This window comes from Lissotriton vulgaris, unplaced genomic scaffold, assembly GCF_964263255.1.
Source record: "Lissotriton vulgaris unplaced genomic scaffold, aLisVul1.2 SCAFFOLD_1127, whole genome shotgun sequence".
In the NCBI taxonomy this organism is placed as follows: domain Eukaryota; kingdom Metazoa; phylum Chordata; class Amphibia; order Caudata; family Salamandridae; genus Lissotriton; species Lissotriton vulgaris.
Genome location: NW_028241743.1, coordinates 466,160 through 484,799, shown reverse-complemented (window position 1 = coordinate 484,799; position 18,640 = coordinate 466,160). Strand labels below are relative to the sequence as shown.

The 18,640-nt window shown below is 43.3% G+C and overlaps 1 protein-coding gene across 1 annotated transcript in view; it reads right to left on the bottom strand.

Moving 5' to 3' along the window:
• Positions 1-13,223, bottom strand: part of LOC147669896 (adrenocortical dysplasia protein homolog) — a 256,261-nt gene extending 243,038 nt beyond the window's left edge. Inside the window, exons 1-2 of the mRNA XM_086948161.1 lie at positions 13,135-13,223; positions 7,851-7,952 (exon numbers count right to left, since the gene is read on the bottom strand). The gene's annotated coding sequence lies outside the window, so the exon portion shown is untranslated. The remainder of the gene's footprint in view (positions 1-7,850; positions 7,953-13,134) is intronic.
• Positions 13,224-18,640: the final 5,417 nt, after the last annotated feature.

Here is an 18,640-nt window from a genome sequence, read left to right as displayed (position 1 = left end):
ACGATAGATAGCAAGAAGGGAATACTTTTCGTTGTTATAAATTTTTATAATAATATCCCGAAAAATGAAACTCTGAGCATTTTAAAAATGCTGAGGGAGGATATACAACATGAAATAGACAATAATGAAAGGGAAGTAATAATTTTTTTTTGGGGGGGGGGGTGATTTTAATTGTCCACTCTTCAAAAAGGGCAAACAAGGCATCTGTGGAGATTAATTTAACACACTTTGACCACTCTTTGATTGGGGACTTACTTAATGAAATATTGTTTACGTATGACTTGGGATATGTAAATGAAATTGCCCAAAAACCAACTCCCTTTGTACCCACATTCATTGGCAGAGGAGACTTGACCACCATTGACTTCATTATTTCCTCAAATAGTTATGGCCACAAGATTAAGAGGTTTAAGACCATAGAGTTACCATTAAGTGACCACTGGCCTCAAAGAATAGAGATTGAAAACCCATTTTTTGAGCAGCATAACGATGGGACCCTTTAGCGTACGGTCCCTGATGTGATTCTTGGGAAGCAAAATGGGTATACTCGTAATTGGGGTAAGGTGGTCCCAGAAAAATTCCTAGGCAAACTGTTGAAAAACTGTTTTGACAGTTTCGCGATTTGCCTGGGTGAGGACTCTGATAGCGAGCAGATAATAGAACATTTTAACATCATAGCTTCTTCAATTAAAAATAGTCTGGGGGTGGAGGTAAATAAGCGGATAAAGGGTAATAAGAGTTGGTTTGATAATGCATGTACAAGGGCATTGACTGACTTGAGACATGCTATTCATAAGAAACTCTGAGATACCTGCCAAATAAGAGGTTTGAGAAAAATATACAATGATGCATTAAAAAATATGAAAAATGCCATAAAAAAGGAGGCCCTGGAAGTCCTATGTGCAGCGTCAGAGTCTAAGGATGCATCTGCATTTTGGAGGGCCGTAAATGCCCCTTTTCTTTACAATAACACAAAGGCGCGCATGGAGATCGCAATTTCTGAGGACGATTGGGTCGAACATTTTTCTAATCTTACAGGTCCCAAGATGAAATACCTATAATAGGTCCTAGTACATTGGGTGATATAGGGGTTGGGGCCCAGAAGCTTGTGGTAACTGTGGAAGAAGTTATGATGGGTCTGAAAGGAACAAAGGGTGGCAAGACCGCAGGTCCTGATGGGATCCCAGCAGACTTGTATAAAGCAAACAGCGAGATCTGGGGCCCCATGCTGGTACAGCTTTTTAATGCAGCACTAGCAAGGGGATTAAATCCGTCTTGGTTTACCTCGGTTATTGTACCAATATATAAGAAGGGAGATAGACAAAATTGTGCATGTTATAGACCAATCTCCCTTCTAGACTCGTCTATAAAAATCCTTGGCAGAGTCATCCTGTCAAGACTCCAAAATTGGGCAGAGGAAAATGGGATAGTGAGTGACCTGCAGTATGGATTCCAGAAGGGCATAGGAACAATCGAACAAGGTTTAAATTTACTGATTGTTCATCAAAAATATACCAGGGTAAAGGGTGAACGCCTGTACCTTACGTTTGTCGACCTCACATCGGCATTCGACTGTGTCACATGTTAAATTGTGGGCAATTTTAAAAGGGCTGGGTGTGGAAGATTTTATCATTTTCTTTTTAAGAGAATTATATTCAGGGGCCACAGCATTGGTTCGTTATGGAAAAGGGGGAGAATGTACCAGAAAATTTGGTGTTGGACGTGGAGTACGCCAGGGATGCGTCCTGGCTCCATTTTTATTTCTGGTCTATATAAATGTACTTGAATCTCGTCTGTTGCAGGAGTGCAGGGATATGCCTAGGGTTGGCAAGAGACCTATCCCTACACTCTTGTATGCTGATGATGCAGTCCTATTGGACCGGACTCCATTGGCCCTACAGAATTTGATAACATCATTTGATAAGTTCATGTTGAGTTTAGATTTAAAAATCAACTCCCGTAAAACCTACTCCATGATCTGTGGTAAAAGAACTGGGAAGCACATGAGAAAAATGTATATAAATGAAGTTCCTTTAGAAAATACCTCCACTTTCCCCTACCTTGGTATTTTGTTCCATGAATCAGGGTCTTGGACAAGTGCTGTAAAGGCCAGAACTTTTTTGTTCTTAAAAACAACAATGGCCTTAAATAATTTTATTAAAAAGCTGGACAAGAAACCAATAAGAGAAATCCTAACTATATATAATGCTACATGTATATCAGTAGCTTTGTACGGCTCGGGTCTTTGGGGGTATTCCAACATAAATTCAATTCAAATAGCCGAAAATAAGTTCATGAGGGACATCCTGACAGTACCACAAAGTGTTGCGACTTATATCTGTCACATTGAACTTGGACAACCTCACATATCAGATATAATCAGAACACAACCCATCCTCTTGTGGCATAGCATATGGACAACAAATGAGTGTACCGTGAACCGGGCTATGTTGAAGGATGTCTTGAATCTGGAAAATGTGAGTCGATTCAAATGGCTGGATTATGTCAAACGTTTTCTTATAGAAATCAATTGCCAACATTAATATGATGACCCACTCACAATGGTTAATATACCCAGAAAATTATTCAAAAATTGTGTATGGAATACCTGGAAGAGAAAAGAAGGCGAGAGGAAGTGTAGAAACAGACAGTTACCTCGCATCTATTTAACCCTGTCGATGTCCAATTATGATCGATTTCTCTTGACCCGTTTTAGATTGAACATTGTTTTTAGACTTTTGTCCTTCCCAGAAATGAACTCATGGTTGCGTGATTTGCCTCTATGCCCGTGCGATGAATCATCGTCCCAATCTGACATCCATGTTTTATTTTTTTGTAAATTTTATATTACACCACGTAGGAAATTTATTATCCCAATCCTCAAAGAAATGAACGTAAATAGATGCCGACCAGCATTTTTAGAATTGCAGAGAATGGACACTGTTTTAACTGTTGCAGTAGTTTTAGGCTTTTTTAAACATGTTTTTAAACTGCAGAAAACAATTGGGCTGGATGAATTATAATTGTTTTCTCTTAACAATTCCTGTGTAAATTGTAATTTCATGTTGTTGCTTTTATGGTTATTGTCTTTTAAACGAATAAAGTACTTTTTGAACTTTGAACTACTAGTCTTCACAGAAAAGTCACTGCAGGAAACTGCACTCTCCATGTCCGTAGGCACCATCTCCCCCTATTTGATATAGAGCATTCCATATAGAGATTTACTCCGGGCAAAACTTAATTATAGTGCTCATGAGCTTTTTGAGTCTGAGAAAGAGAGGATGATTGTGAGATTCAAAGACAGGACATACCCTTTGAAAGTGATCAATACAGGGAGTGAAAAAGTATTTAAGGTTGAAAGGAATAGCCTGTTAACACCCAAAAGGACAAATAAGACCAACAAAGAAGTAAGATTCCTTACCACTTATAGCTAGGAATCAGGGGCCATAAGAAGGATACTTAGGAAACACTGGGGTATGGTGAGATCAGATGCAACTATTGACAAGTTAGTCAGTCCATTCCCCTGCATTACATATAGGAAGAGTAAATCCCTACGTAACATACCGGTGCACAGCTACCCCATTAAAAACCTAGCAGCTGCATGATAGTGGCTCCGCGAAAAAATGTTTTTTAAAAATGTGGTAGATGCAAAGCTTGTGCGCACAGCAAGAAAGTGAAATCATACATATTACCAACAGGTGGGACGGACAAAATTAGGAGATTCATCACGTGCAGCACTGATTAGTCATTTAAGAGTGGTACAGTGAAGTAGCTTAAACTGGGAATAGCATACACTGGAGTGTGGTACAGATCTGTGGTGTACAATGGGCTTCCGTAAAGTCGAGTGAGGGACAGTGTAGTGTTGTAAAGTTAAAATGCATAAAGTGGAGTGTCGTATATTGGAATGCCGTTCAGTGCAGTAGTGCGGAGTTGAATAGATTACGCTACAGTGGGGTACAGTGCAATAGCGTATAGTGGAATAGCATAAATGTATTGCCACACAGTGAAGTAGTGTAGACTTGAGTAGTGTTCAGTGCAATAACATCGAGTTTAGTGGCGGTAATTGTTCAGATGTGCATTGGAGTGGCATATCGTGGACTAGCGTACAGTAGGGAATTGAACAATTCAATTGGCTTAATTATACAAGCGTATAGTCTAGTGACGTGCAGTGAAATGCTGTTTAGTGGAGTGGCGCAGAATGTAGTCTTGTAAAGCAAAATTGCATACAGTGGATTGTGGCACAGTCCAGTGGTGTCTGCTGTATTTCAGTACAATGGACTGCCATATAGTGGAGTAGCGTACATTGGAATAGCATGCACTCCAGTTGGCTACCATCAAGTGGGGCAAAGTGGAATAGCATATAGAGGAATAGCCTGAAGTGGAGTTGCGTACAGTGGAATAGTGTACAGTTGCAAGCAGTAGAGTTAGGGGAGTCCAGTAAACTGGCATACATGACAGTGCAATTGAATATAGTGGTGAACAGCGTCAGAGTAGAGTATAGTGCTTAAGACTGGAGTGGGATACAGTGTGGAGTAGATGGGAGCAACATGCAGTGAATTAGCGTTCAAAGTAGTGACGTAGACTGGAGTATTGTAAACTGGAGTGGCATATTCTAAATAGCGTACAATAGGGTGGCATAAAGTCAACTGTTATACAGTGGAGTGGCGTAAAGTGGAATGTGTGAAAAGATGTCAATGTTATATCTACGAAATATACATTATAATATGTATGCAAATTTTCTGTTTGTAAATGTAAATAGTGTAAGTAATGTTAAACTTATAAGTTGTATAAAACGTAGTTATATATTGTGCTATGGTATACTGTGATAAGTTTGCGGTATACCATGGTACATGGTTCTGAGAACTAGTTATGTGATTAGTTGATGGCTGTGTTCACCAAAGGTAAAAATCAGCCATGTTGTTTATTTCCACAATTTTGCATTATTGCATGAATAGCTTTTCGCAGTGCTCTAGGTTACAGTCTTTCATATAGTTAAGTATTAGGTTTTATGTTGTTAACAACCTTACGACTTGGGTGAAGGGTCCTGAGAGGGCCTGTTGTATTTAACTGAGTAGCAATGAATTGGGGCAGGAATGGCCCCTGTTTGGTATACCATCTCCCCTGCCAGAGTACCCAACTGCATGCATATCTGGTATACTAATGTTACACTAATCTAGGTGTGTGTGTAGAGGGCTACACATTATCATGGACTACACGAAATCCTGGACCTGTGCTGTGACCTGGAGGTGCACACCAAGCATTGCTTCATTATGGGAAGAGGACTACTGTCCCTGTCCTGGGTCAGCAGATTAAGCAGTGGTGGCAGCATACTATGCTTTTAGAAAGACCAATAGTGCGAATAACCCTTGTTATCTGTGGCACTGGAAGAGTGGTCTATTGGCCTCAATGCATAATGTTCCGCTATTCTGTGCATGTCCACAACCTTGCCCGGGCATCTTTTGTTTATGTCAAGTGTGTACATGTGTAGTACTTGTAACTCATGTCTAGTGATAAAATATGTGTGAGTGAGACTGAGCACTGGGGCCTCTAGTATCCATTTTGGATGCCCCTAGCATGGCACAGCACAACATAGAGGGTAGGGGCTGTTCTCGCAGACAGCAGAAGTGTAGTGCTTTGGGTAAATGGAGGGAGAAGATCCAGACACTGAAGTGAGGAGGATGGAAACTGGCCTACATTTAGAAACAGCATGAGGCCTTTTGTTAGCAAGGAGTTGCCAACTCATCATCCTGACCACTGTCATTAAGTGAATGTTAGAGGGGAGACACAATCGGTTTGAGGTGTATATTCTTGAGGGATAGGGACGGCAATCACTATTGTGTGAGGTGAGAATGTTTCTAGCTTAAGCCTGTCCTTTTGTATGTTCCAGATATTTTCTCTTATGTTGGACTGGCAACAACCAGGTGCAGAAACCTCACACCTCATTATCCCTGTGTTGTGGGTGCTCCAGGTTGGGAACAGCCCCAGTGCTACCTCCTGTGAAACGTATCACTCTATACAAAGGCTGAGTCTGGAGAGCAGCCGGAGGAGGACACTTGAAAGAAGTTTCACCTCAAACAGTTCTATCTACAAAGTGGGGTTAGAAGTGGGATGCACACACCACCACTTTGCTCAATTTTCAAGTCCTTTATGGATAAGGAAGGGTGAGCTCCATGGAGTACACAAAAACGTCTGTGCAACCAGGGATGGTGTGTGCTTAACAGTCAGTCTCCTGAAGGTGAGTGGGCATCACCTGAAGTCTAAACTTTCTGCTGGAGGAGCAGTATATCTGTCTAATGTAGCTAGAAGCTTCTCTGCCTGCTGAAAATGGGAAGGAGTCTGCCGAGCCATGCAGGAGAACAGACCGACCACGAAGAGAGAGGCCCAGCATGACCCTGGTTACTAATGGACAGCCGGAGACAGCTGACTGCCCAAGACAGCTAGGAGTGACCCATGTGACAGAAGGTCTTCCTGGTCTTTTATCCCAGTTTTTAGCAGGAACCGCTACAAGCCATGAACATTGTAGGCATGGCCGGGGACTGCAAATGTTGTGATGACTGTAAGTCCAATCCAGGACTGCTACTACTGTTATTGTCATAGTAGGACCCATCCGGAGCTGCAAGCTCTAGCCCAGTTGAAGCTGCATCCACTGTGACCACTGCTGGCCTGATCGGGGCTGCAAATGACATTGGCCCACTCAGTGGTCACACCCCTGCAAGTTAAGGACACTACTGTGGTCGGTTCCGCACCAGCGCCACAGCCACAGCGTCGGAGACTGACTTGAGCGCACATGTATTTTGATGCAGCTCATCTCTGGCTTCCTGGCACTCCTGTGAGCTTTCCACTACCTACACCCCCTGCCGCACACCTATGGAGGAGCTGCCTAAGAGCAATTACCTAACCTTTGCATACAACAATTCACCGCAAAAGGTAAAACTCATTGTGCAAACTTGAACTGAGGGCGCATTTGACTGTTGCAGATCTAAAGAAACTGCACCTGAATGTAATCCACGCTTTAACTTTAAAATTGCTCAAAAAGGGCGGACAACCAGAAAGAGGGCCACCAAGGAGGGACTAGTAAGAGGAGTTATGGATTGTAGTTCCACGAAGGAGCATCACAACCATTGACACTGTCTTGTATAATCAATTGGACTGTGTAGCATTTAACACTGCTGTGTGAGTCAAGTACTTTCTTTTTCTGAAAAAGCAACTGGCCTGGATAATTAACTGATTGTGTTTCTTGATTCCTTGTGGAGCTCGGAGCTTGAGCACCCCACACTAACTCCATGAGAAGCCGGTGGCTGCTGGCCACTGCTACCCTCAGATTCACGTGCGGTAACTGACCTCCGCCAATGCGGTGGAAGCCTGCAAAACTATCTGCCTTGGGGCCCTCCAAATGGGGGCAGACAGATGCTGCCCTATAGTTATTAACAATGGTGCTAAATCTCAGTGGTGCCACTTAGAAGCTATACATTTAGACATGGGGTGGTAATAAAAGTGTGTATTTATTGATTTTTCTGTAAGGTCATATCATAATAGGAGATCACAAATTTCTAGTATACATATATACTGCCAGCACCATTCATGACAATATGCACCCACAAAATAAACCATTTTAGTGTGGCATGCGCTTCTTTTTTTCATTCAATCATTGAAGTGCTAAGTGATATAATTAGGGGCCCCCTACCTTCCTCCAAATTCAAAACAGCAGCTTTCAGATTCCTCTAAAAGGTGCCTTATCCACCAAGAGTTTGACTCTGACAGCAAGCGGATTCATAGCACAGCTTCTTTTTGGAAAACACCTCATGCTGCAATTCTGACATCTCTATAAATAACCAGGCGCAATTTCTTACCCAAGAAATACCAGGATCCAGCCTTGTGATATGCAGATCACAGTTTTCAGCAGTGAATCTTCAACTCCCAGAGGCGTCTTCCTGAATTTAAAACACTGGAATCTAAAAAAAAAACCATGAAAACATTTATATGTAACGGTTGGCTGAACTTGCCCGGGATCCACAACACAATCAATTAACAGTGTAAAGTAAATAATGAATTTAAACTTTAATTTCTCAGAAATCACACTGGAGGTGTGTAGAAATTACACATGAGCTTCTTCCTATCCGCTAAAATCCAACCGTGTGTAAAGGCAGTTGCATCGGTACCTGGAAAATGCCTAATGTATCTCTTGAACTCCACCGAGTAGATGTTCACAGCCCACCTACCTGCAACTGGGAACTTACTTCCCAGTTGTGCTCCCACTGCTCTGGCACAGAAATTAACTGCTTTAAGTCGCACTTGGAAGGGGTCTTTGCTTGATTAACACACTGTCTGTCACGGGTGCAGAATGAACCTAGGTGGGGGAGAGTCTTAAAGACTTTTCTCTTCTGCAGGATTCTCCAGCCAAAAGTGCTGCCACCAAGTAGAGAGAATGGGGGATTCAAGACAACACTTGCAAACACCAGAAACTGTGTTTGGTAGTAAAGATTAGCTCGCAGTCCTTCTTGGGTAAAAACTTTGAGGTTCAGACTACATGCTCAATTGCACAGGGAGTGACAGCCTACAGCAATGAAGGAAGGAGAGAAAGCCTGCCAGCTTTGCAGAAGTTGGGGTGTGCACCAGTCCCTGCACTGTCAGATGCCATGGCCTAACTGGGACAGGCCTGTAGTGACTTCACATGCAGTCTGATCAACTGGATGACAGAAGGGCCCTTAATCTGATAGATGCCAGTCAATGAACTGGAGCACATAAACAGTATGAACTCACTCCAAATCAGCTCATAAAAGCTACAGGGAAAGTCCTTTTTTGGCGCTGTTAATTGCACAGCTGCTTCAAAATATACCCTGTGGCAAAAAGGTTTGGACAGGCAATCCATTGCCCCACTGTTTAAAGAACTCTCGAATTACAAGGGCAGATCTGATCCTTTTGGGATCACTAGATCAAGCCCCATGAGCAACTTGGCTAGCATCTGTCCCACGCAAAACTCCAACTATTCTTTTCTGTGCATTAGAGAAGGTAAAATAACCTGCACAACTTTATCTTTAAGCCGGATTACCTCAAGATCCTTACCTTAAATTATAGTTTGTGACTCAAGAATAAATTCCTTGAAATACGTTATAGAGTTTAATTCACTGTGCCATACTACTTTCTAGAGTCAAAATCCTAATAAAGTATTTATTGTTCAACGTATCTAACCAAAATCAATGTGAACTTCGATCACCTCAACGCGTTTCAGGCTCAGCTGTCCCTTGGTGAATAGAAATATCTCATAGATGTTAATATCGCCAAAACAGATAAAACAGTGAGCATTCACATCTATGTTAATTTTTTTTATAATTTGTTTGAAAATCAGCTTTTTAAATTACACAATACAATGAATTAAACAACAAAACAGAATTTACAATGTAATTGTCTTTTCACTTAAGCCGTTGCCTGTAAATTCAGGTTTTTTAAAAATCTTCTTTATTGGTATTTATGACATTCAAACAAAACAAACCATACATTCAAGTACTCTCTTTATGTGCATATTGCCACCGTCTGAACCATCTAATAGCATTTGTTATCAACAACAGGGTTATAACATCAGTTATTCACTTCCAGGATTCTAACCCCATTTTTAACCCTGTTCCGACACAGCCGGCTCTTATCTCCTGCACTTGTTACCAGGACCTCGATATACTAGGATGTCTCACGGGGAGCAGCAGCGTCCTCTATCCAAGTGTCATGTTCGCCCATCAATAAATATGTCCATATGCGGACCAATTAGAAGCCAGAAGAGAAAGAAGAACAAACAAAAGGGAATCGGCAAACAGAACATACCCAACTAAACCGAACATTGACTACAACTTCCGGGGGTCCACTACCTACATATCAGATATTTTTTTCTCAGTTTTTGTGCGTTTAGAGGGTTTTGTGTTCTCTTAGTGCCATGAAAAGGACGGTTGGGGGGTGGAGCCCCATGGCAATAGAGGTGGAGGGGGGTCGACATATAATAGAGCAGAAGGAAGGGAGTGAGCTTGCCAAGGGGCCAAACATTGCAACCGTCTCCCACAAGTTTCCTAGGGCAACAAGAAGCTATGCCTAACTCCTCAGAATGAAGCATCCAGCCGCCGGATCTCCTGCTTGTCCTCCTCCCTCACTGGACCAGTACTATGTGCAAACTCCTTCCGGAGTTCAAGTCATCCGGCTGCGTCTTTCGGGTCGTCTCATGGCGGGTCTCCCAGGCTCACGGTTCTGCCAGGGGTCTACGCCTCTTCATGACCTTGTCTTTACAGATCAAGGTCCTCTCCTCTAGCCCAGCTGTCCACATCCTTCTTCCAATCCACTATCAGTGGGCCCTGCGCTGTCTTCCATTTCAGAGCTATTCTCCTTTTGGCCAGCAAGAAGGACAAGTCCATAAATCTGTGTGCCTGTAAATTCTGATTTGTTTTATCCCTACCTTGTCCCTTTTCCCAAGGCAAAGATATCCAAGAACACCTCGCGAGGGCCCTGTGGGCACAATCAACAAGGAAACATGGGGAGATGTGGTCTTCTGGCTAGAAAGGATTTCAGCCACTGTTCGAGAAACTGTTCAGGTAGATTCTATCTTTATACCTCTTTACTCACTCCCCCATTTGTTATTTTTTCATGTGTTTTTGTACCTTCATTATTCCTTTCACCTCCACGAGCATTGTGCCGTATTACCAACCTTTCTCACATTTTGGAGTAGCCTTTTGCTCGAAAATGTACCAGCTAGCTATACGTTATGTTTGCCTTTTGAAGAAACAGATTTAATTTTCTAAAGAATTGTTATTTGTGTATGTACATATGCTCAATTCAATGAATATGAGAAGGATCACTGCAAACTTCTCAAGGACCACCACATTGTTTCCATAAACGTTTCTAAAAGAAACGCTGTATATGAAGAAAATAATATTTTTTTCTCTAATAAGGTAGCCAATACAAAGTTCAGTGTAAATAGGGATATAAGCACCATGCAGACAGAATATCACTAAAGGTTTCCCTATCTTAAAAATCCTGTGTTGTGAGAAGAAAAGGTGGAGTTTCATGTGACTCGTATGGGTTTCCAAGTAACTTGCATGACATTCAACCAAGTAAATTCATTATAGCATTTTGGAGTACTGTGTATGTCATGTAAATGAATATAATGTGGTTTGTTTTGCAGACACCCAAATCCTAGCTAAAACTTCAATATGAATAAAATGTTTTTTTTTCTTGAAAACATCAGTGGGACCGTTTTAAGAATTTCTTAAGTATCCTCGTCTTTACCAAAGTTGGTTATTTTTTTTTTTACAGCTTTCAGATTTATACTACTGTTATATGTTCTACTGAGAACCTTGAAATGCTCAGACACAGCTTTAAAAGTGTGTTTGAAATCAGGAAATCCCTGATGAAGCTTCAATAAACATCACACATGTAAGTACAAGTACGTTCCATCAGGCTGTACAATAGCCAGTGGAATCTTGACAAATGTATACGTAAAAAATGATTTTAATCAACACATATATATGTATACACACACATATTTACATTCACTAAATTAAACAACTGCTCAAGTGATGTTATGAAATAAAGTCTTAAAAAAGAAACCGGAATTGGCCAACTGCAGTTAGCGCAGCACTGCATTGCTCATGTTTTCACACAACGTGACAGATGACATCTAAAATGACATTTCTCCTCAGCACTGACATAATCAACGACATCACTATGAATATAAAATGTTTGCCTGTGTGCATTTCTCTAATGATGTTGTTTTATTATGTATTGCTACTTGCCACCATCAGACACGCCCCAAGACCACCCTGAATGTGAATATAACTCACTGCACATGATCTGATGGCCTTCTGGTGTAAACATATGCTACAGGGTAGGCCTCTGGCCAAGCCCTGCATTAAGATCCATGTGTATTTAACTCACTGAACTTGATCTCCAGCCATGAGAAACAGTGATTTATTGCAGGGTTTCCCATATAACCAACCCCTGTGCTGAATGTCCTTAGGAACATAATCTGTTGTACGAAGCAGGGGTTCAGTGCCGGGCCTGGCCTGTGGATGGGACCTACAGTGAGCACCCTATATTCACATAACCCACAGCACACAGTCTCCTATAGTGTGTAGAGAGGGTAGTGGCTTGTGCATTACCTCCAGGGTTCGGGAATACTCATTATACATGGATCATGGGCTGAGCGCACCCATCCCCTGTGGGCCTAGGCCCCATTCCACTGACTATAATAAACTCATATATCTGCTTGCCGTTTTCCCTAGTGCAACAAAATGATGCCCGTAAGATGTCAATTATTATATAAATGGTGCAACGAGCAGTATATATGGGGGCGAGTTTTGGTTTGCTCAAATAACTGGTAATTTCTGTTTTGTTTAGGTTTTGATGTGTAATCTTAATTTTTTATTGAGTTTATTGTACTGCATTTTGAGTATTTTTGAAACAAACGTGTTATGAACAAAATAAACTGTAAATAATTCTTAAAGGTCTTTAGTGACTATTTAGAATTTTTAGAATATTTTACTTCCAACATTGCAGTCAATCACTGTGTAGCAAACTCCACTGTGCAGGTCGTTTGGCCATGTAATGTAGGGGCTAGCCACAGGGCCTGGTCACTGTGTCCAAGCTACAGTGAGGCAACCCCATAGTACAAGGCCTACAGCAGAGCATAGCAGGGCTGGTCCAAAGGCCCGGCCTATGGCAGACCCTGGGCATTACCAACTGTCATGCTGCAAAGACAGGTCTATTATGTATTTGTATGTTTCATGACACAAGGCGAATATAAAGGCCTTCCCATCATGATTATCCTGTGGTACCACTGTGCACCACAATCCTCTCAGTGCAAATGCCTGGTGAGGCACTAAAATCTGTGCAGTCAGCTTTTAATGCCATTTGTCAGGTATTTGTCCCCAACCTTCACTGTTATATGCATGGGTGTTAGGAGGCCTGATTACAGAAACCTTCTTGCAGTTTCAGTTACTGCTTAAGCAACATCCCATGGTTTTGCAAACTTAAACTAAGATTTCAGTGTCACATAACAAGGAGCGGCCATCCTGAGTGTGGTTCTAGATAAACAGCACCCAAGTATTAGTACATCGCTTGGCAAGGTGATAAGCAGCTTCCGGTTGCGCTTCCACTTACCTGTTGGTTATGCGCTAGACCCTGGGGCCTCAACTTAGAAAGTAGTTGTCTTCTTGGATTTTCTTTCCTGCGACTTCAGTTTACTACCTAGAAAAAAAAATCCTGATGACTGGAAAGGTTTGAAAGAAAAATTGCAAATATCATGAAGCCAAGACAAAGGTTAGGGTTTTCATGAGCATGAAAGAACACTCAACGTCAAACTTTAGCTTTGATTAGACATTTTGCAAACCCCTTTTTAGGTCTCTGCTACCGTAGGCTGCGCTTGCGCAGTCTCGCTGGCGAGATTTTATGTCTTCTAGTAGGGAGGTAAACGAGCCAGCTCTTCTCCATTGGCTGGCTTCCTAAACAGCGGCCAGCCATTGGAGAAGAGCTTTGCCTGTCACTCTAAGCCCCGTCCTTTCAGATTGAGGGGTGTGCTTTTTGCTGTCTTTTTCACCCGTGACGTCTTCAGTCACTCAACAAAAAACACGCCCCCCGGGGCCTCTGTTCCCTCGTTGTGATTGTTTTTCTGCCCTCTGTTCCCTCGTTGTACCCTTCTCCCTCAAGGTCATTGATAACCCCGTGCTCTCCACGCGCTGCGGTACATTAGGCCCCAGTCATGGCCTCCCGTGGGGACAGGCAGAGGCAGGGCCCGAACGGTGCTCGACGAGCGTGCCTGGCCTGCTGCCTGCCTCGTGTCCCTCCTTCCTCCTCCCTCCACGTGCGTGCCCTTTGGTTTCAGGCTATGTTTTTTCTTCCCTAGCTCCCTTTCCTGGGCTGCGAGTGCCGTGGGAGGAAGGCGGAATACTTTCGACTTGTGTGTCCATGCTGCGGCGAGGCCTCGGATGTGTAGCCACACGCCAGGTGCTTGGCAGGGCTCCTGAGCAGCGCCGAGCCCAGCCCGCACCACAGCGGCAGTGCTCTCCCCACCGACACCCTCCACCCGGGCTCAGCACCGCAGCCTCGCTGCACGGCTTCCAGGTGCCTCGCCGCACCGCTTCAAGGCTCCACGTGGGCTCTGGCACCCCTGCTTCCCTCCTTTCTACTTCTCTTGCCCCAGAGGACCAGGTGGATGAGACGGGATGGCATCTACCTGCTTCCATGCCTTCCTCGACTCCTTGTGTGGGTAGCTGAGACCCGGAGGAGCCCCCGGGGGCAGAAGGAGCTGTGTCGCCCCTGCAGCCGCAAGTGGTGAGTAGAGCTGGGCGGAGGGTACTCTGGCGGTTTTGGGAGTACTGCGGAGCCTTAATAGGGTAGACGATGAAAGATTTGCCCATCACTTGCTTGACAAGAGAGACCCAGGTAGCAGTACCTTGAAAGAGCTAGCATCGAAGTAACTTTTTTGCAAAAAAATGTCCTTGGAATGTATTCTGTGCAGCACTGGCATTTCCTGCCTCTAAACTCGCACCGTTCATTATGAATTCCAAAATGCCCCATCCTCGATCAGCTCCACGGTGCCCCCCTGATGATGCTCACTGGTGCTTCTTGTAATGGGTGGTAGGCATGTACGCGGGGGCCCCGTGGGGTGGCCTTATCCGAGGCGGACCCCATTTCTTGCCCTGTTTGGATGTGGCGCAGCGGGAATGGACTTGCCAACTCCCGCTGCCAAGCGCAGCACTCTGATCTCAAGAAGGGTGCCCTAACGGCATGCCTTTCCTTTCCTCTACGCTGTGCTTGGCACATGGCCGCTCGGAGTGTTTGCGCTGTGGTTGCATGTGGTAAGGGGGGTGCAGGAAGGGCCTCGGAGAGGAAACCGGGAAGTCCTGGCAGTGCCTGGCCTTGAATGACAGCTGTCCTGGCCTGACGCTGACTGTGGGGTTGGCCTCTGTTCCCTCATTGTGATTGTTTTTCTGCCCTAGTTGTGATTGTTTTTCTACCCTCGTTGTGTTGTGCCCGTTTTCTTGCCTCTGTTCCCTTGTGTGATCGTTTTTTCTGGCCTCTGTTCCCTCGTTGTGATCGTTTTTTCTGGCCTCTGTTCCCTGTGTGTGGCTCTGTGTGTGTGTTGGGCTCTGTATGTGGCTCTGTGTGTGTGGCTCTGTGTGTGTGTGTGGCTCTGTGTGTGTGTGTGGCTGTGTGTGTGTGTGGCTCTGTGTGTGTGGCTCTGTGTGTGTGTGTCTCTGTGTGTGTGTGTGGCTCTGTGTGTGGGGGGGGGGCTCCGTGTGTGTGGGGGGCTCTTTGTGTGTGTGTGTGTTGGGATCTGTGTGTGTGTGTGTTGAGATCTGTTTGTGTGTGTGTTGGGATCTGTTTGTGTGTGTGTTGGGATCTGTTTGTGTGTTGGGCTCTGTGTGTGTTGGCATCTGTTTGTGTGTGTTGGGCTCTGTGTGTGTGTTGGGCTCTGTGTGTGTGTGTGTTGGGCTGTGTGTGTGTGTTGGGCTCTTTGTGTGTGTGTGTGTTGGGATCTGTGTGTGTGTGTTGGGATCTGTTTGTGTGTGTTGGGCTCTGTGTGTGTGTTGGGCTCTGTGTGTGTGTTGGGATCCGTTTGTGTGTGTTGGGCTCTGTGTGTGTGTTGGGCTCTGTGTGTGTGTTGGGATCTGTTTGTGTGTGTTGGGATCTGTGTGTTTGTGTGTTGGGCTGTGTGTGTGCGTGTGTTGGGCTGTGTGTGTGTGTGTGTGTGTGTTGGGCTGTGTGTGTGTGTGTGTGTGTGTTGGGCTCTGTGTGTGTGTTGGGCTCTGTGTGTGTGTGTGTGTGTTGGGCTCTGTGTCTGTGTGTGTTGGGCTGTGTGTGTATGTGTGTTGGGCTCTGTGTGTGTGTGGCTCTGTGTGTGTGGCTCTGTGTGTGGTGTGTGTGTGGCTCTGTTTGTGTGTGTGGCTCTGTGTGTGTGTGTGTCTGTCTGTGTGTGTGTGTGTGTGTGGCTCTGTGTGTGTGTGTCTCTGTGAGTGTGTGGCTGTGTGTGTATGTGGCTCTGTGTGTGTGTGGCTGTCTGTGTCTGTGTGTGTGTGTGTGGGGGGGGCTCTGTGTGTGTTGGGCTCTGTGTGTGTGTGTGGGGGGGGCTCAATGTGTGTGTGTGGGGGGGCGGGCTCTGTGTGTGTTGGGCTCTGTGACTGCTAATACTCTCTACTATTCTCTAATGCTCACCTATTGCCATTGCAAATGAGAATACCATTTATTTATGTTTTTTTTTTAAATGAAAAATGAAAAAAATGCCATTTGCAATGCCAATAGCTCTAACTTTAACAAAGACGAGACCATTGCATTGTAAATGCTTGTTAATAATAAGGAGTGGTGTTAGAAGTTTGTGATAAGTTTGTTCAGCTACTCTACCTAATAAAGTGAACCCAAGAATCGGTTTAAAACTTGTTTTTTAAAATAAATCTTAGTTCTTGTGAAGAACTAAACAGGAACTGACAAAAAGACTTGCGAATTCCTGACAAAAGACAGGTTTTCAGAGACAGATGTGTGAGAAAACCCTTTATTGTGAGATGACACATCCTCAGGTAAACTCATATCTAAGAACTTAATGAATCTCTGAAAGAATCAAAGTAATTGTGAATACATGTTTGCAATTAAACTGGTTTCTCTTTTACTGAGGGGGCTGAATAAAAAACACTTACCTGGAGAGAAGTTGTCTGCTCCATATGGTGACAAAAACAAGAATAAAGAAATAACAATGTGTCTTACTCTCTATATCCTCAAAAGCCCCTATGTCCTCCAACACTTTAAGTGCCAAGCATGGATTTGGTGCAGGCAAAGAGAGAGACTGGAAGCATTCATGAAGTCGCCGTAGCTACTTGACTAAGAAAGTATACATTCTGGGACATTGAAAGTGGATCAAAAATAACCCCTGCAGGGCAAAGGTGTCTTTCAGCCATAAATACAAATCCTTACGTTGGTTGGTTGCAAATTAATGTTCTTGAACATATATGCAAGCTCTTCGTCAGTCATTGAGTTCATGGTAGCACCTGTGTCGATAGGGATTCTGATCCCATTATTATCATTCTCTAGTACCAGTAGAGTGAAGCCATCATCCTCATTAAGGAAGCTATTCCAGATAAGAAAACCTTTCTGATGTGTGGGTCATTCAGTGCCGGATATGATGATGTACTAGGAGTTACTTTGCATTGTGACCTAAAACTCCAACGTGTGCTTACATCTGACAGTCTTATGTCTTAGTGTGGGTCATTAAGTTCACTCATGCCTGGATGCTTAAATACCTTTTGAAAATGACCTATTTTAAGTAGGACATATCAATACCACTATCAAGGATTTATGAGAGACTGTCTCTCGTGTTGGAATATGTCTGTCATGTTGGGCCTCACATGATGCATCAGAAGTTCTGCCAGAGGTTTATCGTAAAGTATAGTAAAGACTCTGAAGTTCCTAATAAAGCAACCACTGCAGAGTCCCACATTGCTAGATTCATCTGGACAAAATATTAGAAGCTTGCTAAGCGCATGGGAATACAGAGCCTTGGACAGGTGCAGTGTTAATGGAAGATGGGAATGCTCCCATTTTAGACTTGAGCACTTTGCATCCTTCATCAACATCACGACTCGCACAATAGACAGCAGAATGTCCCAACACTACTTCACAAAGCTGAAACAGCAGAATTGCCATCAACACATGGGGATGAAGAGCCAATTTACTAAAAAAGAATAAAGAGGAGGTGAATTATTGACAAACTTCTTGCAGCAACTTAGTTATTGTATTCAAAAAAGATAAAAAAAATCAGAGAAAAATGTGGTTGGTCTTGCGAGACTCTGCACAAGCTTATCGATCTGCTTTCTGCCTCCATCACGCTGGCACTCTAACTGTATTACGACATTTCCTAGGCTTCCTGTCCACATATAATGGAAGTGACAGCTTCCATGCAACAGAAGATGCACTGTATTGAAACATGGTGTCCTGGCATTTGTGCATTTTCATAAATAAAGTATCTGCACAGCAATCACAGTATCTATGAAAGCTAATTTTAATGAAGAAACACAACATTATCTATTCAGACATTCTGAAATGAGGACAGTTTTTCTCAATTTATAAGTCAGCATATTTCTAAATACTCAGTTTCAGACTATAAGAGCAGAGAAAGTGGTGATGTTTTGGATAACAAAATCGTTTAATAAATGAGGATACGTGGTAACTGACACGAGCAATTCTTTTGGATAAACAAATGTTCCCGAATGCAACTCATCTAAATAACTCCAGTCTTTTTGCGATTTTTGATTATGGTCTTTTTTTTCACACCTCTTTAATATTTCTTCAATGAACATATGCAAATAAACATCCACACAAACTCGGATTGTTCACTGAATAATGTTCGCCCAAACACAAAGTGAAAAACAAGGGGTGCAAAAACCAGACAAAAGCTAATGATGTTACTCCAACTATACCTCTGTGATAAGGAAACCTGAACAAAAATGTTAGGGGGTGGAAGGGAGGGGGGCAGCTGAATGAGACACAGTACCAAGATTAGCAAGCAAAAAAGTAATTAAAGAGAGTAAAAATATAGAATATCTTAAAACAGAATAAAAGATTTTAAGCTAAATAAATGAAGTATTCTGCTGCCTAACTCTGCAGATTTGGTTTTTAA